Source organism: Mauremys reevesii, linkage group 12, assembly GCF_016161935.1.
Source record: "Mauremys reevesii isolate NIE-2019 linkage group 12, ASM1616193v1, whole genome shotgun sequence".
Taxonomy (NCBI): Eukaryota; Metazoa; Chordata; order Testudines; family Geoemydidae; genus Mauremys; species Mauremys reevesii.
In genome coordinates this window covers 24257419-24281184 of record NC_052634.1, presented here as the reverse complement: position 1 = coordinate 24281184, position 23766 = coordinate 24257419, and the positions used below count along the sequence as shown (strand labels likewise).

The 23766-nt window shown below is 52.9% G+C and overlaps 7 non-coding genes across 7 annotated transcripts; 4 read left to right on the top strand and 3 right to left on the bottom strand.

Moving 5' to 3' along the window:
- Window positions 1–3284: 3284 nt before the first annotated feature.
- LOC120376014 lies at window positions 3285–3400 on the top strand. Its single transcript, XR_005586940.1, has one exon. It is a non-coding gene; the product is annotated as a U5 spliceosomal RNA (small nuclear RNA).
- Window positions 3401–5322: 1922 nt separating this feature from the next.
- LOC120376146 lies at window positions 5323–5486 on the bottom strand. The gene has a single exon (XR_005587055.1). It is a non-coding gene; the product is annotated as a U1 spliceosomal RNA (small nuclear RNA).
- Window positions 5487–9178: 3692 nt separating this feature from the next.
- LOC120376068 lies at window positions 9179–9292 on the top strand. The gene has a single exon (XR_005586991.1). It is a non-coding gene; the product is annotated as a U5 spliceosomal RNA (small nuclear RNA).
- Window positions 9293–11224: 1932 nt separating this feature from the next.
- LOC120376179 lies at window positions 11225–11388 on the bottom strand. Its single transcript, XR_005587086.1, has one exon. It is a non-coding gene; the product is annotated as a U1 spliceosomal RNA (small nuclear RNA).
- A 3682-nt stretch (window positions 11389–15070) lies between these two features.
- LOC120375987 lies at window positions 15071–15186 on the top strand. Its single transcript, XR_005586914.1, has one exon. It is a non-coding gene; the product is annotated as a U5 spliceosomal RNA (small nuclear RNA).
- Window positions 15187–17121: 1935 nt separating this feature from the next.
- On the bottom strand, window positions 17122–17285 carry LOC120376145. The gene has a single exon (XR_005587054.1). It is a non-coding gene; the product is annotated as a U1 spliceosomal RNA (small nuclear RNA).
- Window positions 17286–20979: 3694 nt separating this feature from the next.
- On the top strand, window positions 20980–21095 carry LOC120375986. The gene has a single exon (XR_005586913.1). It is a non-coding gene; the product is annotated as a U5 spliceosomal RNA (small nuclear RNA).
- The last annotated feature ends 2671 nt before the right edge of the window (window positions 21096–23766 follow it).

The following is a 23766-nucleotide window of genomic DNA, read 5'->3' as shown; positions in this document are numbered from 1 at the left end:
CCATTACCTGGCTTGCTTATTTATACCTATGACTGTCTTTAACTGTTGTATGCGTGATGTACCCTCACTGCTTGCTGACTGTATCTTGAACTCACCCACAGTATATACCCCACATTGGGGACATTGCACACTGTATAAGTTATGTGCTGTCCAATACCAAAGTATTAGCATCCCCTATACTCTGGATGTCACCCTGATGACCAGTAACTGATGTTACAATCTCTCTGTATTATCTATTCTTAAACATTTTCTAATAAACATTTAAAACTAAAATTGCCCTATACTCTGTATGTCACCCCCGATGACCAATATCTGACATTTCAACTCTCTGTATCGTTCATTTTCAAATATTTTCTAATAAACTTTTAAATCTTGGCCTATCCAAGGCCGTGATCAAGTGTCTTGATGTTTTTGGTCTTTGGCCTCGAGATGAAAACCTTGTCTGTGTCTTGGGAACCTTGAGGTAAAAAATTATCTAAGTTGTAGCGGGTCCCGTCCCGGGAAGCCAGGCCATCAGAGAGACGACGTGGCCCACCTGCTGCTGGGGAAAGAGTGCAGCTTGCATTTCGCTTCTCTCTCGCTCTCTCCCCACCGGAAGTTGGTCCAATACAAGAATGACCTCCCCTGCCTTGTCTCACGTCAGTTTCTCCTCAGGGCAGAAGGTCGGGTGTTGTCAGCCACTCTCCAGAAACTGGACGGCCACTCGATCCCTTTTGTTACCTGCCAAGTGAGGCTGAGTGCACTGGCAGGCAGCGCCGTTTGAAGAAGTGGAAGATTGGACAAATGACCAGGGAGGAGTATAAAAATATTGCTCAGGCACGCAGGAGTGAAATCAGGAAGGGCAACTCACGCTTGGAGTTGCAGCTAGCAAGAGATGTTAAGAGTAACAACAAGAAGGGTTTCTTCAGGGATGTTAGCAACAAGAAGAAAGTCAAGGAAAGTGTGGGCCCCTTACAGAATGAGGGAGGTGACCTAGTGACAGAGGATGTGGAAAAAGCTAATGTACTCAATGCTTCCCACCCTCCTCTCTTCGTGATTTTGTCTTCACGAACAAAATCAGCTCCCAGACTGCTGCTCTGGGCAGCACAGCATGGAGAGGAGGTGACCAGCCCTCTGTGGAGAAAGAAGTGCTTCGGGACTATTTAGAAAAGCTGGATGAGCACAAATCCATGGGGCTGGATGCGCTGCATCCGAGGGTGCTAAAGGAGTTGGCGGGTGTGATTGCAGAGCCACTGGTCATTATCTTTGAAAATTCATGGCCATTGGGGGAAGTCCCAAATGACTGGGAAAAGGCTAATATAGTGCCCATTTTTAAAAGAGGGAAGGAAGAAGGAGGATCCGGGGAACTACAGGCCAGTCAGCCTCACCTCAGTCCCTGGAAAAATCATGGAGCAGGTCCTCAAGGAATCAATTCTGAAGCACTTAGAGGAGAGGCAAGTGATCAGGAGCGGTCAGCATGGATTCAGCAAGGGCAAGTCACGCCTGACTAACCTAATTGCCTTCTGTGAGGAGAGAACTGGGTCTGTGGATGAGGGAAAAGCAATGGATGTGTTCTTCCTTGACTTTAGCAAAGTTTTTGATACGGTCTCCCACAGTATTCTTGTCGGCAAGTTCAAGAAGTTTGGGCTGGATGAATGGACTATAAGGTGGACTATAAGCTGGCTAGGTCCTCGGGCTCAACGGGTAGTGATCAATGGCTCCACATCTAATTGGCAGCCGGTCTCAAGCGGCGTGTCCCAAGGCTCGGTCCTGGGGCCGGTTGTGTACAATATCTTCGTTAAGGATCTGGAGGATGGCGTGGACTGCACTCTCAGCAAGTTTGCAGATGACGCTAAACTGGGAGGAGCGGTCGATACGCTGGAGGGTACGGCTAGGCTACAGAGGGACCTAGACAAATTGGAGGATTGGGCCGAAAGAAACCTGATGAGGTTCAACAAGGACAAGTGCCCAGTCCTGCACTTAGGACGGAAGAATCCCGTGCACTGCTCCAGACTAGGGACCGAATGGCTAGGCAGCAGTTCTGCAGAAAAGGACCTAGGGGTTACAGTGGACGAGAAGCTGGATAGGAGTCGACAGCGTGCCCTTGTTGCCAAGAAGGCTAACGGCATTTTGGACTGTATACGTAGGGGCATTGCCAGCAGATCGAGGGATGTGGTCGTTCCCTTCTCTTCGACGTTGGTGAGGCCTCATCTGGAGTACCGTGTCCGGTTTTGGGCCCCACACTGCAAGAAGGATGTGGAAAACTGAAAAGAGTCCAGCATAGGGCAACAAAAGTGATTAGGGGGCTGGAAGACATGATTTATGAGGAGAGGCTGAGGGAACTGGGATTGTTTAGTCTGCAGAAGAGAAGAATGAGGGGGGAATTGATCGCTGCTTTCAACTACCTGAAAGGGGGTTCCAAAGAGGATGGATCTAGACTGTTCTCAGTGGCACCAGATGACAGAACGAGGAGCAATGGTCCCAAGTTGCAGTGGGGAAGGTTTAGGTTGGATCTTAGGAAAACCCTTTTCCACTAGGAGGGTGGTGAAGCACTGGAATGGGTTCCCTAGGAGGTGGTGGAATCTCCTTCCTGAGAGGTTTTTAAGGTCAGCCTTGACAAAGCCCTGGCTGGGATGATTTAGATGGGGATTGGGTTGGACTAGATGACCTCCTGAGGTCCCTTCCAACCCTGATATTCCATGATTTGAAGCTGTTCCCGTGTATCAAGGTGAGCTGCAGCTCAGCGAACCCCAAGGATCTGAGCGAGGCGAGCTACTTTGCAGCAGAGGCAGACCAAGCAGCAGGTACAACGCGGGGTCGCACCCCGGCCGGCAGATAGAATCTCATGTGCAAGATCCCGGCTCCTGTTCCTTTGCAAAGTGTGTGCGTTTGCTCCGGGTTTTAGCTGTGGGCCAAGTGCCCTCTGGCTTCTCGTCCGGGCTCCGTCCTCCATGCGCCTGGGCATCAGCGGGACTGTCTCAGGAGAGCAGCTGCCCCATCCCAATCTCCGCCCAGCCGGGGAAGGAGCAGAGGCAGCCCGGAGAAAAGACTCCTTTGAGCGCCGGAGACGGCCGCAGCATCTTATTTGCATAGCCACAGTGCATTGCGTGCAGCGAAGCGAGTCCCTGGTCGAGGGGCTGGTTTTGCTCCCTGTGTCCCCGGTTTCGATGATCCAACTCGGGCTGCCAATCGGTTCAATTCCATTTCCTCTGAAAGCTAGCGGTGTAGCGGGCTGGGAGAGTAGTCACCCTGACTTTTGGGAGCGTAGGCGGTTGCCCCGGCAGCGCCTCTGCCACGTGTTCTACATGCTCTGCTTTCTCTTCAGTTCGTATAAATCTTTCGCCTTTTACTAAAGATTTCCGTGGAGAGGAATGTTGATGAGTTTGTAGCCAATTTTTTAAGGCTTTGCTTTGGCAAGGCTGTTGCCTGCTGTGAGAAAAACAGAAGAGTGCTCCCTGAGCTGGTGTCACTGGCTGAAGCTTTTCTATAGTATGAAAAAAGTATAGTAGGGGGCACCTGGCATTGGCTGCTGTCAGCAGACAGGATACTGGGCTAGGTCTTTAACTTGGACGGGTAGCTGGGAAGACGGTCAATCAGACAGAACCCGTTGGACAAACCTTTTCATTTCCTTGTTATTGCCTGACTCCTTTAATTCTTTTCCTTTTCCTTATTTCTCAGCAGACCGACTAGCCACCAGATTTGGGTGCTAGCAGAGGGACCTGACGAGCTCCTTCTTTTCGGCAGCGTTGAACATGCCAAGGCACAGTCAGATTCTGGATGCTCATCTGAATGTAACGCCTAGCTCTCACCTTTATTTCTGTTTCTTAGCTCTTTTGGGCCATCGATCTTTGGTCTGACCCGTAGGATCCCTGCATTAGGAGAGATGGCTAATTAATGAGCCCATAAACCTTGGAAATCAAATGAAACCTGAAGTCCGTAGAAGACCTCGAAAGGCCCTTGGGGGTGGAGTGAGCTGAGGAAGAGTTCCCTGCACAGCTTACTTCCATTCTCGTTTTCCTGTCCTGAGCGGAAAAGCCAGGAAGCAGCTCCGGGTAGGGAGGGGATACCATATGTGTGCAGTGGTTAGACAGGAAACAGCAAGGAACTGGACTCGTATGGAGTGAAACTGTAAGCATCTTCTGTATGCCTGATGACTGCAGGTTTGAGAGAGTTATGTGGAAGTGGAGGCTTTCGGTGGGCTTTCAGAGGAAATGTAATGGAAAGGCAGCCGAAAGTGGAATCCCAGGTTTTTAAACAATCCTCCACTAACACACCAAACAGCTCAGGTCTAGTTACTCATTGAAAATTAGAATAAAGTTACAGCAAGATTTCATCATAAATGAAGTCAAACCCTAAAGATTTCAGAACACAACTGCTATAAGGAGCCAGAGGGAAGCAATACAAAGTCAACCTTGCCTCAGAGAAAGGCAGTTAAACAATTTCTCTTTTTTAAAGCAGCATAATCTCCCCAAACGGAAGGGCACTGTTCCCGGAGCAGGGTCCTGGAGAGGGTTTTCCTCGTTGGTGCCGGACATCCACCTCCCGAAAGGCGGGAGCTAGGTGGACGGAAGAATTCTTCCGACCAAGGCGCGGACTGATGTAGCCGCGCCGATTTACGTTCCCCGTGCAGCCCAGGCCCGAGGGTCGGTGCGTGCTGAACAGTTAAGTCAAAACAGCTCCGTCCGTCAGAGGTGTGCAAAAGGGAAAACCCGCTCCTGGGCGACACGGCCACGCCGCCTAACCCGCAGCGTAGCTAAAGGGCATTCGGGAGGCGGTGGGTGGGCCTCACGCGACGGAAAGCCCTCCTCCAGCATGGGGTTGTGACAGCCTAGTCTCCGTAGCACAGACAGGGTGGCCACCAAGAGACAGGAACAGACAGCGAAAGCCAAAGCGGCCCCAGGGCAGGGGGCGAAGCTGCCTGTTGGACGAGGAGACCAGGTGGGACAGGCGTTTTGGACAGGCCGTCCTCCCACAAAGGAGGAAGAGCCCGAGAAGAAGGGCCGGGCAAGAAGCTACAAGCAGGGAAAGAAGCAGAGCAGGCAGGCAGGCAGGTCTCCATAGAGCCAAGGAAGGCACCAGTCCAAGCCCCCAAAAGCAGACTAGAGAGCAGATCAGCTGCAAAAGACCAGGAAAGCCAAGAACACAGAGAGACCCAAGTATAGTTTCAGAGCTGAGCTTTGCTTACAAGGAGGAACGTGTGACAAAGATACCTAGAAGTACAGGGCCTGTGGAAAAGAGCACTCCCAAAGGCACAGAATAACAACTGGCTTCCTGAGAATCTGCTTTGCAGTGCACTAAGCCTAAACAGCCCACTGTCAGCTGTCTGTTGTTCAAACCAATCAGCAGGGGAGAGCGCGAACGCAGTCCCCCACTACCACAAATTATGCAGTCGAGTTTCCCGCATTTGAGGAAATCGCAGGGGTCAGCACACCCACAGTGCAATGGATGAGCCTCACCCTGGGAAAACCACCTTCGTGATCATGGTATCTCCCCTGCCAGGTAAGTATGAGTTCCTGCTGCCCGCCGCCGCCCGCCCCTCGCTCGCCCCACACTTATAACACACGGGCGGACCGCCGCGCCCCACCGACGGCCTCGCCCCACCGGCCCACACTGCCGACAGCTGCCCTGACGCGGCCCCGGAGACCGTCCCTTCCCCACGCCGAGCTCCCGGTGCCAAAGTCGGGCCCTGCCTGGCAGCCTGCGTCCGCTCCCACGATGCTCTGCTCGCACACAGATCTGCATACCTGCTCACGCGGCTCCGCCCCTCCGCTCGGGCCCCTCCCCCTGCCCGCCCAGGCCGCCGCTCTTGCGTGCTCAGCTCTTTGAGCTCAGATGGGGTGTAGTGCTCAGATCGAGTGCGACAGACCTTAACTTTGCCATGTGAGGGTCATTCTATCCCCATTACCTGGCTTGCTTATTTATACCTATGACTGTCTTTAACTGTTGTATGCGTGATGTACCCTCACTGCTTGCTGAAGGTATCTTGAACTCACCCACAGTATACCCCACATTGGGGACATTGCACACTGTATAAAAGTTATGTGCTGTCCAATACCAAAGTACTAGCATCCCCCTATACTCTGTATGTCACCCTGATGACCAGTAACTGATGTTACAAACTCTCTGTACCCCTTCTGGCTGGGAAAGCATTATCTAATTGTATCTATTCTTAAACATTTTCTAATAAACATTTCAAACTAAAATTGCCCTATGCTCTGTATGTCACCCCCGATGACCAATAGCTGACGTTTCAACTCTCTGTATCGTTCATTTTCAAATATTTTCTAATAAACTTTTAAATCTTGGCCTATCCAAGGCGGTGATCAAGTGTCTTGATGTTTTTGGTCTTTTGGCCTCGAGATGAAAACCTTGTCTGTGTCTTGGGAACCTTGAGGTAAAAATTATCTAAGTTGTAGCGGTCCCGTCCCCGGGAAGCCAGGCCATCGGAGAGACGACGTGGCCCACCTGCTGCTAGGGAAAGAGTGCAGCTTGCATTTCGCTTCTCTCGCTCTCCCCACCGGAAGTTGGTCCAATACAAGAATGACCTCCCTGCCTTGTCTCACGTCAGTTTCTCCTCAGGGCAGAAGGTCGGGTGTTGTCAGCCACTCTCCAGAAACTGGACGGCCACTGATCCCTTTGTTACCTGCCAAGTGAGGCTGAGTGCACTGGCAGGCAGCGCCGTTTGAAGAAGTGGAAGATTGGACAAATGACCAGGAGGAGTATAAAAATATTGCTCAGGCACGCAGGAGTGAAATCAGGAAGGGCAACTCACGCTTGGAGTTGCAGCTAGCAAGAGATGTTAAGAGTAACAACAAGAAGGGTTTCTTCAGGGATGTTAGCAACAAGAAGAAAGTCAAGGAAAGTGTGGGCCCCTTTACAGAATGAGGGAGGCGACCTTGTGACAGAGGATGTGGAAAAGCTAATGTACTCAATGCTTCCCCACCCTCCCTTCGTGATTTTGTCTTCACGAACAAAATCAGCTCCCAGACTGCTGCTCTGGGCAGCACAGCATGGAGAGGAGGTGACCAGCCCTCTGTGGAGAAAGAAGTGCTTCGGGACTATTTAGAAAAGCTGGATGAGCACAAATCCATGGGGCCGGATGCGCTGCATCCGAGGGTGCTAAAGGAGTTGGCGGGTGTGATTGCAGAGCCACTGGTCATTATCTTTGAAAATTCATGGCCATTGGGAGGTCCCAAATGACTGGGAAAAGGCTAATGTAGTGCCCATCTTTAAAAGAGGGAAGAAAGAAGGAGGATCCGGGGAACTACAGGCCAGTCAGCCTCACCTCAGTCCCTGGAAAATCATGGAGCAGGTCCTCAAGGAATCAATTCTGAAGCACTTAGAGGAGAGGCAAGTGATCAGGAGCGGTCAGCATGGATTCAGCAAGGGCAAGTCACGCCTGACTAACCTAATTGCCTTCTGTGAGGAGAGAACTGGGTCTGTGGATGAGGGAAAAGCAATGGATGTGTTCTTCCTTGACTTTAGCAAAGTTTTTGATACGGTCTCCCACAGTATTCTTGTCGGCAAGTTCAAGAAGTTTGGGCTGGATGAATGGACTATAAGGTGGACTATAAGCTGGCTAGGTCCTCGGCTCAACGGGTAGTGATCAATGGCTCCACGTCTAATTGGCAGCCGGTCTCAAGCGGCGTGCCCCAAGGCTCGGTCCTGGGGCCGGTTGTGTACAATATCTTCGTTAAGGATCTGGAGGATGGTGTGGACTGCACTCTCAGCAAGTTTGCAGATGACGCTAAACTGGGAGGAGCGGTCGATACGCTGGAGGGCACGGATAGGCTACAGAGGGACCTAGACAAATTGGAGGATTGGGCTGAAAGAAACCTGATGAGGTTCAACAAGGACAAGTGCCCGGTCCTGCACTTAGGACGGAAGAATCCCGTGCACTGCTCCAGACTAGGGACCGAATGGCTAGGCAGCAGTTCTGCAGAAAAGGACCTAGGGGTTACAGTGGACGAGAAGCTGGATATGAGTCGACAGCGTGCCCTTGTTGCCAAGAAGGCTAACGGCATTTTGGACTGTATACGTAGGGGCATTGCCAGCAGATCGAGGGATGTGGTCGTTCCTTCTCTTCGACGTTGGTGAGGCCTCATCTGGAGTACCATGTCCGGTTTTGGGCCCCACACTGCAAGAAGGATGTGGAAAACTGAAAAGAGTCCAGCATAGGGCAACAAAAGTGATTAGGGGGCTGGAAGACATGATTTATGAGGAGAGGCTGAGGGAACTGGGATGGTTTAGTCTGCAGAAGAGAAGAATGAGGGGGGAGTTGATCGCTGCTTTCAACTACCTGAAAGGGGGTTCCAAAGAGGATGGATCTAGACTGTTCTCAGTGGCACCAGATGACAGAACGAGGAGCAATGGTCCCAAGTTGCGGTGGGGAAGGTTTAGGTTGGATCTTAGGAAAACCCTTTTTCACTAGGAGGGTGGTGAAGCACTGGAATGGGTTCCTTAGGGAGGTGGTGGAATCTCCTTCCTGAGAGGTTTTTAAGGTCAGCCTTGACAAAGCCCTGGCTGGGATGATTTAGTTGGGGATTGGGTTGACTAGAAGACCTCCTGAGGTCCCTTCCAACCCTGATAGTCCATGATTTGAAGCTGTTCCCGTGTATCAAGGTGAGCTGCAGCTCAGCGAACCCCAAGGATCTGAGCGAGGCGAGCTACTTTGCAGCAGAGGCAGACCAAGCAGCAGGTACAACGCGGGGTCGCACCCCGGCCGGCAGATAGAATCTCATGTGCGAGATCCCGGCTCCTGTTACTTTGCAAAGTGTGTGCGTTTGCTCCGGGTTTTAGCTGTGGGCCAAGTGCCCTCTGGCTTCTCGTCCGGGCTCCGTCCTCCATGCGCCTGGGCATCAGCGGGACTGTCTCAGGAGAGCAGCTGCCCCATCCCAATCTCCGCCCAGCCGGGGAAGGAGCAGAGGCAGCCCGGAGAAAAGACTCCTTTGAGCGCCGGAGACGGCCGGAGCATCTTATTTCCATAGCCACAGTGCATTGCGTGCAGCGAAGCGAGTCCCTGGTCGAGGGGCTGGTTTTGCTCCCTGTGTCCCCGGTTCCGATGATCCAACTCGGGCTGCCAATCGGTTCAATTCCATTTCCTCTGAAAGCTAGCGGTGTAGCGGGCTGGGAGAGTCGTCACCCTGACTTTTGGGAGCGTAGGCGGTTGCCCCGGCAGCGCCTCTGCCACGAGTTCTACGTACTCTGCTTTCTTCAGTTCGTATAAATCTTTCGCCTTTTACTAAAGATTTCCGTGGAGAGGAATGTTGATGAGTTTGTAGCCAATTTTTTAAGGCTTTGCTTTGGCAAGGCTGTTGTCTGCTGTGAGAAAAACAGAAGAGTGCTCCCTGAGCTGGTGTCACTGGCTGAAGCTTTTCTATAGTATGAAAAAAGTATAGTAGGGGGCACCTGGCATTGGCTGCTGTCAGCAGACAGGATACTGGGCTAGGTCTTTAACTTGGACGGGTAGCTGGGAAGACAGTCAATCAGACAGAACCCGTTCAACAAACCTTTTCATTTCCTTGTTATTGCCTGACTCCGTTAATTCTTTTCCTTTTCCTTATTTCCCAGCAGACCGACTAGCCACCAGATTTGGGTGCTAGCAGAGGGACCTGACGAGCTCCTTCTTTCGGCAGCGTTGAACATGCCAGGGCACAGTCAGATTCTGGATTCTCATCTGAATGTAACGCATAGATCTCACCTTTATTTCTGTTTCTTAGCTCTTTTGGGCCATCGATCTTGGGTCTGACCCGTAGGATCCCTGCATTAGGAGAGATGGCTAATTAATGAGCCCATACACCTTGGAAATCAAATGAAACCTGAAGTCCGAAGAAGACCTCGAAAGGCCCTTGGGGGTGGAGTGAGCTGAGGAAGAGTTCCCTGCACAGCTTACCTCTCCATTCTCGTTTTCCTGTCCTGAGCGGAAAAGCCAGGAAGCAGCTCCGGGTAGGAGGGGATACCATATGTGTGCAGTGGTTAGACAGGAAACAGCAAGGAACTGGACTCGTATGGAGTGAAACTGTAAGCATCTTCTGTATGCCTGATGACTGCAGGTTTGAGAGAGTTATGTGGGACGTGGAGGCTTTCGGTGGGCTTTCAGAGGAAATGTAATGGAAAGGCAGCCGAAAGTGGAATCCCAGGTTTTTAAACAATCCTCCACTAACACGCCAAACAGCTCAGGTCTAGTTACTCATTGAAAATTAGAATAAAGTTACAGCAAGATTTCATCATAAATGAAGTCAAACCCTAAAGATTTCAGAACACAACTGCTATAAGGAGCCACGAGGGAAGCAATACAAAGTCAACCTTGCCTCAGAGAAAGGCAGTTAAACAATTTCTCTTTTTTAAAGCAGCATAATCTCCCCAAACGGAAGGGCACTGTTCCCGGAGAAGGGTCCTGGAGAGGGTTTTCCTCGTTGGTGCCGGCCATCCACCTCCCGAAAGGCGGAGCTAGGTGGACGGAAGAATTCTTCCGACCAAGGCGCTGGACTGATGTAGCCGCGCCGACGACGCTCCCCGTGCAGCCCAGGCCCGAGGGTCGGTGCGTGCTGAACAGTTAAGTCAAAACAGCTCCGTCCGTCAGAGGTGTGCAAAAGGGAAAACCCGCTCCTGGGCGACACGGCCACGCCGCCCTAACCCGCAGCGTAGCTAAAGGGCATTCGGGCAGGCGGTGGGTGGGCCTCAAGCGACGGAAAGCCCTCCTCCAGCATGGGGTTGTGACAGCCTAGTCTCCGTAGCACAGACAGGGTGGCCACCAAGAGACAGGAACAGACAGCGAAAGCCAAAGCGGCCCCAGGGCAGGGGGCGAAGCTGCCTGTTGGACGAGGAGACCAGGTGGGACAGGCGTTTTGGACAGGCCGTCCTCCCGTCAAAGGAGGAAGAGCCCGAGAAGAAGGGCCGGGCAAGAAGCTACAAGCAGGGAAAGAAGCAGAGCAGGCAGGCAGGCAGGCAGGTCCCCATAGAGCCAAGGAAGGCACCGGTCCAAGCCCCCCAAAAGCAGACTAGAGAGCAGATCAGCTGCAAAAGACCAGGGAAAGCCAAGAACACAGAGAGACCCAAGTAAAGTTTCAGAGCTGAGCTTTGCTTACAAGGAGGAACGTGTGACAAAGATACCTAGAAGTACAGGGCCTGTGGAAAAGAGCACTCCCAAAGGCCCAGAATAACAACTGCTTTCCTAAGAATCTGCTTTGCAGTGCACTAAGCCTAAACAGCCCACTGTCAGTTGTCTGTTGTTCAAACCAATCAGCAGGGGAGAGCGCGAACGCAGTCCCCCACTACCCCAAATTATGCAGTCGAGTTTCCCGCATTTGAGGAAATCGCAGGGGTCAGCACACCCGCAGTGCAATGGATGAGCCTCACCCTGGGAAAACCACCTTCGTGATCATGGTATCTCCCCTGCCAGGTAAGTATGAGTTCTTGCTGCCCGGCCGCCGCCCGCCCTCGCTCGCCCCACACTTATAACACACGGGGCGGACCGCCGCGCCCCCCCCACCGACGGCCTCGCCCACCGCCCCCACTGCCGACAGCTGCCCTGACGCCCCCGGAGACCGTCCCTTCCCCACCCCGAGCTCCCGGTGCCAAAGTCGGGCCCTGCCTGGCAGCCTGCGTCCGCTCCCACGATTCTCTGCTCGCACACAGATCTGCATACCTGCTCACGCGGCTCCGCCCCTCCGCTCGGGCCTCCCCGGCCCGCCCAGGCCGCCGCTCTTGCGTGCTCAGCTCTTTGAGCTCAGATGGGGTGTAGTGCTCAGATCGAGTGCGACAGACCTTAACTTTGCCATGTGAGGGTCATTCTATCCCCATTACCTGGCTTGCTTATTTATACCTATGACTGTCTTTAACTGTTGTATGCGTGATGTACCCTCACTGCTTGCTGAAGGTATCTTGAACTCACCCACAGTATACCCACATTGGGGACATTGCACACTGTATAAAAGTTATGTGCTGTCCAATACCAAAGTACTAGCATCCCCTATACTCTGTATGTCACCCTGATGACCAGTAACTGATGTTACAAACTCTCTGTACCCCTTCTGGCTGGGAAAGCATTATCTAAATTGTATCTATTCTTAAACATTTTCTAATAAACATTTCAAACTAAAATTGCCCTATGCTCTGTATGTCACCCCCGATGACCAATAGCTGACGTTTCAACTCTCTGTATCGTTCATTTTCAAATATTTTCTAATAAACTTTTAAATCTTGGCCTATCCAAGGCGGTGATCAAGTGTCTTGATGTTTTTGGTCTTTGGCCTCGAGATGAAAACCTTGTCTGTGTCTTGGGAACCTTGAGGTAAAAAATTATCTAAGTTGTAGCGGGTCCCGTCCCGGAAGCCAGGCCATCGGAGAGACGACGTGGCCCACCTGCTGCTAGGGAAAGAGTGCAGCTTGCATTTCGCTTCTCTCTCGCTCTCCCCACCGGAAGTTGGTCCAATACAAGAATGACCTCCCTGCCTTGTCTCACGTCAGTTTCTCCTCAGGGCAGAAGGTCGGGTGTTGTCAGCCACTCTCCAGAAACTGGACGGCCACTGATCCCTTTGTTACCTGCCAAGTGAGGCTGAGTGCACTGGCAGGCAGCGCCGTTTGAAGAAGTGGAAGATTGGACAAATGACCAGGAGGAGTATAAAAATATTGCTCAGGCACGCAGGAGTGAAATCAGGAAGGGCAACTCACGCTTGGAGTTGCAGCTAGCAAGAGATGTTAAGAGTAACAACAAGAAGGGTTTCTTCAGGGATGTTAGCAACAAGAAGAAAGTCAAGGAAAGTGTGGGCCCCTTACAGAATGAGGGAGGCGACCTTGTGACAGAGGATGTGGAAAAGCTAATGTACTCAATGCTTCCCACCCTCCTTCGTGATTTTGTCTTCACGAACAAAATCAGCTCCCAGACTGCTGCTCTGGGCAGCACAGCATGGAGAGGAGGTGACCAGCCCTCTGTGGAGAAAGAAGTGCTTCGGGACTATTTAGAAAAGCTGGATGAGCACAAATCCATGGGGCCGGATGCGCTGCATCCGAGGGTGCTAAAGGAGTTGGCGGGTGTGATTGCAGAGCCACTGGTCATTATCTTTGAAAATTCATGGCCATTGGGAGGTCCCAAATGACTGGGAAAAGGCTAATGTAGTGCCCATCTTTAAAAGAGGGAAGAAAGAAGGAGGATCCGGGAACTACAGGCCAGTCAGCCTCACCTCAGTCCCTGGAAAATCATGGAGCAGGTCCTCAAGGAATCAATTCTGAAGCACTTAGAGGAGAGGCAAGTGATCAGGAGCGGTCAGCATGGATTCAGCAAGGGCAAGTCACGCCTGACTAACCTAATTGCCTTCTGTGAGGAGAGAACTGGGTCTGTGGATGAGGGAAAAGCAATGGATGTGTTCTTCCTTGACTTTAGCAAAGTTTTGATACGGTCTCCCACAGTATTCTTGTCGGCAAGTTCAAGAAGTTTGGGCTGGATGAATGGACTATAAGGTGGACTATAAGCTGGCTAGGTCCTCGGGCTCAACGGGTAGTGATCAATGGCTCCACGTCTAATTGGCAGCCGGTCTCAAGCGGCGTGCCCAAGGCTCGGTCCTGGGGCCGGTTGTGTACAATATCTTCGTTAAGGATCTGGAGGATGGTGTGGACTGCACTCTCAGCAAGTTTGCAGATGACGCTAAACTGGGAGGAGCGGTCGATACGCTGGAGGGTACGGATAGGCTACAGAGGGACCTAGACAAATTGGAGGATTGGGCTGAAAGAAACCTGATGAGGTTCAACAAGGACAAGTGCCCGGTCCTGCACTTAGGACGGAAGAATCCCGTGCACTGCTCCAGACTAGGGACCGAATGGCTAGGCAGCAGTTCTGCAGAAAAGGACCTAGGGGTTACAGTGGACGAGAAGCTGGATATGAGTCGACAGCGTGCCCTTGTTGCCAAGAAGGCTAACGGCATTTTGGACTGTATACGTAGGGGCATTGCCAGCAGATCGAGGGATGTGGTCGTTCCTTCTTCGACGTTGGTGAGGCCTCATCTGGAGTACCGTGTCCGGTTTTGGGCCCCACACTGCAAGAAGGATGTGGAAAACTGAAAAGAGTCCAGCATAGGGCAACAAAAGTGATTAGGGGGCTGGAAGACATGATTTATGAGGAGAGGCTGAGGGAACTGGGATGGTTTAGTCTGCAGAAGAGAAGAATGAGGGGGGAGTTGATCGCTGCTTTCAACTACCTGAAAGGGGGTTCCAAAGAGGATGGATCTAGACTGTTCTCAGGGGCACCAGATGACAGAACGAGGAGCAATGGTCCCAAGTTGCGGTGGGGAAGGTTTAGGTTGGATCTTAGGAAAACCCTTTTTCACTAGGAGGGTGGTGAAGCACTGGAATGGGTTTCCTTGGGAGGTGGTGGAATCTCCTTCCTGAGAGGTTTTTAAGGTCAGCCTTGACAAAGCCCTGGCTGGGATGATTTAGTTGGGGATTGGGTTGGACTAGATGACCTCCTGAGGTCCCTTCCAACCCTGATAGTCCATGATTTGAAGCTGTTCCCGTGTATCAAGGTGAGCTGCAGCTCAGCGAACCCCAAGGATCTGAGCGAGGCGAGCTACTTTGCAGCAGAGGCAGACCAAGCAGCAGGTACAACGCGTGGTAGCACCCCGGCCGGCAGATAGAATCTCATGTGCGAGATCCCGGCTCCTGTTACTTTGCAAAGTGTGTGCGCTTGCTCGGGTTTTAGCTGTGGGCCAAGTGCCCTCTGGCTTCTCGTCCGGCTCCGTCCTCCATGCGCCTGGGCATCAGCGGGACTGTCTCAGGAGAGCAGCTGCCCCATCCCAATCTCCGCCCAGCCGGGGAAGGAGCAGAGGCAGCCCGGAGAAAAGACTCCTTTGAGCGCCGGAGACGGCCGGAGCATCTTATTTGCATAGCCACAGTGCATTGCGTGCAGCGAAGCGAGTCCCTGGTCGAGGGGCTGGTTTTGCTCCCTGTGTCCCCGGTTCCGATGATCCAACTCGGGCTGCCAATCGGTTCAATTCCATTTCCTCTGAAAGCTAGCGGTGTAGCGGGCTGGGAGAGTCGTCACCCTGACTTTTGGGAGCGTAGGCGGTTGCCCCGGCAGCGCCTCTGCCACGAGTTCTACGTACTCTGCTTTCTCTTCAGTTCGTATAAATCTTTCGCCTTTTACTAAAGATTTCCGTGGAGAGGAATGTTGATGAGTTTGTAGCCAATTTTTTAAGGCTTTGCTTTGGCAAGGCTGTTGTCTGCTGTGAGAAAAACAGAAGAGTGCTCCCTGAGCTGGTGTCACTGGCTGAAGCTTTTCTATAGTATGAAAAAAGTATAGTAGGGGGCACCTGGCATTGGCTGCTGTCAGCAGACAGGATACTGGGCTAGGTCTTTAACTTGGACGGGTAGCTGGGAAGACAGTCAATCAGACAGAACCCGTTCAACAAACCTTTTCATTTCCTTGTTATTGCCTGACTCCTTTAATTCTTTTCCTTTTCCTTATTTCCCAGCAGACCGACTAGCCACCAGATTTGGGTGCTAGCAGCAGAGGACCTGACGAGCTCCTTCTTTTCGGCAGCGTTGAACATGCCAGGGCACAGTCAGATTCTGGATTCTCATCTGAATGTAACGCCTAGCTCTCACCTTTATTTCTGTTTCTTAGCTCTTTGGGCCATCGATCTTTGGTCTGACCCGTAGGATCCCTGCATTAGGAGAGATGGCTAATTAATGAGCCCATAAACCTTGGAAATCAAATGAAACCTGAAGTCTGAAGAAGACCTCGAAAGGCCCTTGGGGGTGGAGTGCGAGCTGAGGAAGAGTTCCCTGCACAGCTTACCTCTCCATTCTCGTTTTCCTGTCCTGAGCGGAAAAGCCAGGAAGCAGCTCCGGGTAGGGAGGGGATACCATATGTGTGCAGTGGTTAGACAGGAAACAGCAAGGAACTGGACTCGTATGGAGTGAAACTGTGAGCATCTTCCGTATGCCTGATGACTGCAGGTTTGAGAGAGTTATGTGGGAAGTGGAGGCTTTCGGTGGGCTTTCAGAGGAAATGTAATGGAAAGGCAGCCGAAAGTGGAATCCCAGGTTTTTAAACAGTCCTCCACTAACACGCCAAACAGCTCAGGTCTAGTTACTCATTGAAAATTAGAATAAAGTTACAGCAAGATTTCATCATAAATGAAGTCAAACCCTAAAGATTTCAGAACACAACTGCTATAAGGAGCCACGAGGGAAGCAATACAAAGTCAACCTTGCCTCAGAGAAAGGCAGTTAAACAATTTCTCTTTTTTAAAGCAGCATAATCTCCCCAAACGGAAGGGCACTGTTCCCGGAGAAGGGTCCTGGAGAGGGTTTTCCTCGTTGGTGCCGGCCATCCACCTCCCCGAAAGGCGGGAGCTAGGTGGACGGAAGAATTCTTCCGACCAAGGCGCGGACTGATGTAGCCGCGCCGACGACGCTCCCGTGCAGCCCAGGCCCGAGGGTCGGTGCGTGCTGAACAGTTAAGTCAAAACAGCTCCGTCCGTCAGAGGTGTGCAAAAGGGAAAACCCGCTCCTGGGCGACACGGCCACGCCGCCCTAACCCGCAGCGTAGCTAAAGGGCATTCGGGCAGGCGGTGGGTGGGCCTCAAGCGACGGAAAGCCCTCCTCCAGCATGGGGTTGTGACAGCCTAGTCTCCGTAGCACAGACAGGGTGGCCACCAAGAGACAGGAACAGACAGCGAAAGCCAAAGCGGCCCCAGGGCAGGGCGAAGCTGCCTGTTGGACGAGGAGACCAGGTGGGACAGGCGTTTTGGACAGGCCGTCCTCCCGTCAAAGGAGGAAGAGCCCGAGAAGAAGGGCCGGGCAAGAAGCTACAAGCAGGGAAAGAAGCAGAGCAGGCAGGCAGGCAGGCAGGTCCCCATAGAGCCAAGGAAGGCACCGGTCCAAGCCCCCCAAAAGCAGACTAGAGAGCAGATCAGCTGCAAAAGACCAGGGAAAGCCAAGAACACAGAGAGACCCAAGTAAAGTTTCAGAGCTGAGCTTTGCTTACAAGGAGGAACGTGTGACAAAGATACCTAGAAGTACAGGGCCTGTGGAAAAGAGCACTCCCAAAGGCCCAGAATAACAACTGCTTTCCTAAGAATCTGCTTTGCAGTGCACTAAGCCTAAACAGCCCACTGTCAGCTGTCTGTTGTTCAAACCAATCAGCAGGGGAGAGCGCGAACGCAGTCCCCCACTACCACAAATTATGCAGTCGAGTTTCCCGCATTTGAGGAAATCGCAGGGGTCAGCACACCCGCAGTGCAATGGATGAGCCTCACCCTGGGAAAACCACCTTCGTGATCATGGTATCTCCCCTGCCAGGTAAGTATGAGTTCTTGCTGCCCGGCCGCCGCCCGCCCTCGCTCGCCCCACACTTATAACACACGGGGCGGACCGCGCCCCACCGACGGCCTCGCCCACACCGGCCCCCACTGCCGACAGCTGCCCTGACGCGGCCCCCGGAGACCATCCCTTCCCCACCCCGAGCTCCCGGTGCCAAAGTCGGGCCCTGCCTGGCAGCCTGCGTCCGCTCCCACGATTCTCTGCTCGCACACAGATCTGCATACCTGCTCACGCGGCTCCGCCCCTCCGCTCGGGCCCCTCCCCCTGCCCGCCCAGGCCGCCGCTCTTGCGTGCTCAGCTCTTTGAGCTCAGATGGGGTGTAGTGCTCAGATCGAGTGCGACAGACCTTAACTTTGCCATGTGAGGGTCATTCTATCCCCATTACCTGGCTTGCTTATTTATACCTATGACTGTCTTTAACTGTTGTATGCGTGATGTACCCTCACTGCTTGCTGAAGGTATCTTGAACTCACCCACAGTATACCCCACATTGGGGACATTGCACACTGTATAAAAGTTATGTGCTGTCCAATACCAAAGTACTAGCATCCCCCTATACTCTGTATGTCACCCCTGATGACCAGTAACTGATGTTACAAACTCTCTGTACCCCTTCTGGCTGGGAAAGCATTATCTAAATTGTATCTATTCTTAAACATTTTCTAATAAACATTTCAAACTAAAATTGCCCTATGCTCTGTATGTCACCCCCGATGACCAATAGCTGACGTTTCAACTCTCTGTATCGTTCATTTTCAAATATTTTCTAATAAACTTTTAAATCTTGGCCTATCCAAGGCGGTGATCAAGTGTCTTGATGTTTTTGGTCTTTTGGCCTCGAGATGAAAACCTTGTCTGTGTCTTGGGAACCTTGAGGTAAAAATTATCTAAGTTGTAGCGGTCCCGTCCCGGGAAGCCAGGCCATCGGAGAGACGACGTGGCCCACCTGCTGCTAGGGAAAGAGTGCAGCTTGCATTTCGCTTCTCTCTCGCTCTCTCCCCACCGGAAGTTGGTCCAATACAAGAATGACCTCCCCTGCCTTGTCTCACGTCAGTTTCTCCTCAGGGCAGAAGGTCGGGTGTTGTCAGCCACTCTCCAGAAACTGGACGGCCACTGATCCCTTTGTTACCTGCCAAGTGAGGCTGAGTGCACTGGCAGGCAGCGCCGTTTGAAGAAGTGGAAGATTGGACAAATGACCAGGAGGAGTATAAAAATATTGCTCAGGCACGCAGGCGTGAAATCAGGAAGGGCAACTCACGCTTGGAGTTGCAGCTAGCAAGAGATGTTAAGAGTAACAACAAGAAGGGTTTCTTCAGGGATGTTAGCAACAAGAAGAAAGTCAAGGAAAGTGTGGGCCCCTTACAGAATGAGGGAGGCGACCTTGTGACAGAGGATGTGGAAAAGCTAATGTACTCAATGCTTCCCACCCTCCTTCGTGATTTTGTCTTCACGAACAAAATCAGCTCCCAGACTGCTGCTCTGGGCAGCACAGCATGGAGAGGAGGTGACCAGCCCTCTGTGGAGAAAGAAGTGCTTCGGGACTATTTAGAAAAGCTGGATGAGCACAAATCCATGGGCCGGATGCGCTGCATCCGAGGGTGCTAAAGGAGTTGGCGGGTGTGATTGCAGAGCCACTGGTCATTATCTTTGAAAATTCATGGCCATTGGGGGAGGTCCCAAATGACTGGGAAAAGGCTAATGTAGTGCCCATCTTTAAAAGAGGGAAGAAAGAAGGAGGATCCGGGGAACTACAGGCCAGTCAGCCTCACCTCAGTCCCTGGAAAAATCATGGAGCAGGTCCTCAAGGAATCAATTCTGAAGCACTTAGAGGAGAGGCAAGTGATCAGGAGCGGTCAGCATGGATTCAGCAAGGGCAAGTCACGCCTGACTAACCTAATTGCCTTCTGTGAGGAGAGAACTGGGTCTGTGGATGAGGGAAAAGCAATGGATGTGTTCTTCCTTGACTTTAGCAAAGTTTTTGATACGGTCTCCCACAGTATTCTTGTCGGCAAGTTCAAGAAGTTTGGGCTGGATGAATGGACTATAAGGTGGACTATAAGCTGGCTAGGTCCTCGGGCTCAACGGGTAGTGATCAATGGCTCCACGTCTAATTGGCAGCCGGTCTCAAGCGGCGTGCCCCAAGGCTCGGTCCTGGGGCCGGTTGTGTACAATATCTTCGTTAAGGATCTGGAGGATGGTGTGGACTGCACTCTCAGCAAGTTTGCAGATGACGCTAAACTGGGAGGAGCGGTCGATACGCTGGAGGGTACGGATAGGCTACAGAGGGACCTAGACAAATTGGAGGATTGGGCTGAAAGAAACCTGATGAGGTTCAACAAGGACAAGTGCCCGGTCCTGCACTTAGGACGGAAGAATCCCGTGCACTGCTCCAGACTAGGGACCGAATGGCTAGGCAGCAGTTCTGCAGAAAAGGACCTAGGGGTTACAGTGGACGAGAAGCTGGATATGAGTCGACAGCGTGCCCTTGTTGCCAAGAAGGCTAACGGCATTTTGGACTGTATACGTAGGGGCATTGCCAGCAGATCGAGGGATGTGGTCGTTCCCTTCTCTTCGACGTTGGTGAGGCCTCATCTGGAGTACCGTGTCCGGTTTTGGGCCCCACACTGCAAGAAGGATGTGGAAAACTGAAAAGAGTCCAGCATAGGGCAACAAAAGTGATTAGGGGCTGGAAGACATGATTTATGAGGAGAGGCTGAGGGAACTGGGATGGTTTAGTCTGCAGAAGAGAAGAATGAGGGGAGTTGATCGCTGCTTTCAACTACCTGAAAGGGGGTTCCAAAGAGGATGGATCTAGACTGTTCTCAGGGGCACCAGATGACAGAACGAGGAGCAATGGTCCCAAGTTGTGGTGGGGCAGGTTTCGGTTGGATCTTAGGACAACCCTGTTTCACGAGGAGGGTGGTGAAGCACTGGAATGGGTTCCTTAGGGAGGTGGTGGAATCTCCTTCCTGAGAGGTTTTAAGGTCAGCCTTGACAAAGCCCTGGCTGGGATGATTTAGTTGGGGATTGGGTTGGACTAGATGACCTCCTGAGGTCCCTTCCAACCCTGATAGTCCATGATTTGAAGCTGTTCCCGTGTATCAAGGTGAGCTGCAGCTCAGCGAACCCCAAGGATCTGAGCGAGGCGAGCTACTTTGCAGCAGAGGCAGACCAAGCAGCAGGTACAACGCGGGGTCGCACCCCGGCCGGCAGATAGAATCTCATGTGCGAGATCCCGGCTCCTGTTACTTTGCAAAGTGTGTGCGTTTGCTCCGGGTTTTAGCTGTGGGCCAAGTGCCCTCTGGCTTCTCGTCCGGGCTCCGTCCTCCATGCGCCTGGGCATCAGCGGGACTGTCTCAGGAGAGCAGCTGCCCCATCCCAATCTCCGCCCAGCCGGGGAAGGAGCAGAGGCAGCCCGGAGAAAAGACTCCTTTGAGCGCCGGAGACGGCCGGAGCATCTTATTTGCATAGCCACAGTGCATTGCGTGCAGCGGCGAGTCCCTGGTCGAGGGGCTGGTTTTGCTCCCTGTGTCCCCGGTTCCGATGATCCAACTCGGGCTGCCAATCGGTTCAATTCCATTTCCTCTGAAAGCTAGCGGTGTAGCGGGCTGGGAGAGTCGTCACCCTGACTTTTGGGAGCGTAGGCGGTTGCCCCGGCAGCGCCTCTGCCACGAGTTCTACGTACTCTGCTTTCTCTTCAGTTCGTATAAATCTTTCGCCTTTTACTAAAGATTTCCGTGGAGAGGAATGTTGATGAGTTTGTAGCCAATTTTTTAAGGCTTTGCTTTGGCAAGGCTGTTGTCTGCTGTGAGAAAAACAGAAGAGTGCTCCCTGAGCTGGTGTCACTGGCTGAAGCTTTTCTATAGTATGAAAAAGTATAGTAGGGGCACCTGGCAGTGGCTGCTGTCAGCAGACAGGATACTGGGCTAGGTCTTTAACTTGGACGGGTAGCTGGGAAGACAGTCAATCAGACAGAACCCGTTCAACAAACCTTTTCATTTCCTTGTTATTGCCTGACTCCTTTAATTCTTTTCCTTTTCCTTATTTCCCAGCAGACCGACTAGCCACCAGATTTGGGTGCTAGCAGAGGACCTGACGAGCTCCTTCTTTCGGCAGCGTTGAACATGCCAGGGCACAGTCAGATTCTGGATTCTCATCTGAATGTAACGCCTAGCTCTCACCTTTATTTCTGTTTCTTAGCTCTTTTGGGCCATCGATCTTTGGTCTGACCCGTAGGATCCCTGCATTAGGAGAGATGGCTAATTAATGAGCCCATAAACCTTGGAAATCAAATGAAACCTGAAGTCTGAAGAAGACCTCGAAAGGCCCTTGGGGTGGAGTGCGAGCTGAGGAAGAGTTCCTGCACAGCTTACCTCTCCATTCTCGTTTTCCTGTCCTGAGCGGAAAAGCCAGGAAGCAGCTCCGGGTAGGGAGGGGATACCATATGTGTGCAGTGGTTAGACAGGAAACAGCAAGGAACTGGACTCGTATGGAGTGAAACTGTGAGCATCTTCCGTATGCCTGATGACTGCAGGTTTGAGAGAGTTATGTGGGAAGTGGAGGCTTTCGGTGGGCTTTCAGAGGAAATGTAATGGAAAGGCAGCCGAAAGTGGAATCCCAGGTTTTTAAACAGTCCTCCACTAACACGCCAAACAGCTCAGGTCTAGTTACTCATTGAAAATTAGAATAAAGTTACAGCAAGATTTCATCATAAATGAAGTCAAACCCTAAAGATTTCAGAACACAACTGCTATAAGGAGCCACGAGGGAAGCAATACAAAGTCAACCTTGCCTCAGAGAAAGGCAGTTAAACAATTTCTCTTTTTTAAAGCAGCATAATCTCCCCAAACGGAAGGGCACTGTTCCCGGAGAAGGGTCCTGGAGAGGGTTTTCCTCGTTGGTGCCGCCATCCACCTCCCGAAGGCGGGAGCTAGGTGGACGGAAGAATTCTTCCGACCAAGGCGCGGACTGATGTAGCCGCGCCGATTTACGTTCCCCGTGCAGCCCAGGCCCGAGGGTCGGTGCGTGCTGAACAGTTAAGTCAAAACAGCTCCGTCCGTCAGAGGTGTGCAAAAGGGAAAACCCGCTCCTGGGCGACACGGCCACGCCGCCCTAACCCGCAGCGTAGCTAAAGGGCATTCGGGCAGGCGGTGGGTGGGCCTCAAGCGACGGAAAGCCCTCCTCCAGCATGGGGTTGTGACAGCCTAGTCTCCGTAGCACAGACAGGGTGGCCACCAAGAGACAGGAACAGACAGCGAAAGCCAAAGCGGCCCCAGGGCAGGGGGCGAAGCTGCCTGTTGGACGAGGAGACCAGGTGGGACAGGCGTTTTGGACAGGCCGTCCTCCCGTCAAAGGAGGAAGAGCCCGAGAAGAAGGGCCGGGCAAGAAGCTACAAGCAGGGAAAGAAGCAGAGCAGGCAGGTCCCCATAGAGCCAAGGAAGGCACCGGTCCAAGCCCCCCAAAAGCAGACTAGAGAGCAGATCCTCTTTGAGCTCAGATGGGGTGTAGTGCTCAGATCGAGTGCGACAGACCTTAACTTAAGCCCCCTCCTCGCTCTCAAGTCCCCCACCCCGAGGAGGACCTGCGGCTCCCGAAGCCTCGGGGGGACACCCCCGGGGCCCTGGTCGGACGAGGAGTTTGTGGGATGACCGGTAAGCCTGACCCCGGAGAGCCCGGGGGAGGACCGTTAAGCCTCACCCCGGAGAGTTTGGGGGACGACAGGGAAGCCTGCCCCGGAGATCCTGTGGAGGGGACCGTTAAGCCTCACCCCGGAGAGTCTGGGGGACGACAGGGAAGCCTGCCCCGGAGATCCCGGGGTGGGGGACTGTTAAGCCTCACCCCGGAGAGTCTGGGGGACGACTGTTAAGCTTACCCCCGGACTGCTGGGGGAGGACCGTCAAGCCTCACCCTGTAGAGTTTGGGGGATGACAGGAAAGCCTGCCCCGGAGATCCCGGGGGAGGACCGTTAAGCCTCACCCCGTAGAGTCTGGGGGACGACTGTTAAGCTTTCCCCCCCGGACTGCTGGGGGGTCGACTATTAAGCCCCTCTCGGAGGTCCTGAGGAGTGGTGCTGCGCTGCACCCGGTGTGGGGGGACCGCCAGCCCGGAAGGCAAACCGGCCACCAGGTCAACCCATCGAAACCAATGGGGTGACCTGCTGGCCAGAGAGCCGGCCGCCAGGTCAACCCGTCGAAACCAATGGGGTTGACCTGGTGGTCGGAAGGGACTTTGAGAAATTTCCCCCCGGACCGGCCGGGGGTCGACTATTAAGCCTCCCCCCCAGACATGCCCGGGGGTCGACTATTAAGCCGGCCTCGGACCCACCCGGGGTCGACTATTAAGCCCCCCTCGGAGGTCCTGAGGAGCGGTGCTGCTCTGCACCCGGTGTGGGGGGACCGCCGGCCCGGAAGGCAAACCGGCCACCAGGTCAACCCGTCGAAACCAATGGGGTGGCCTGGTGGCCGGAAA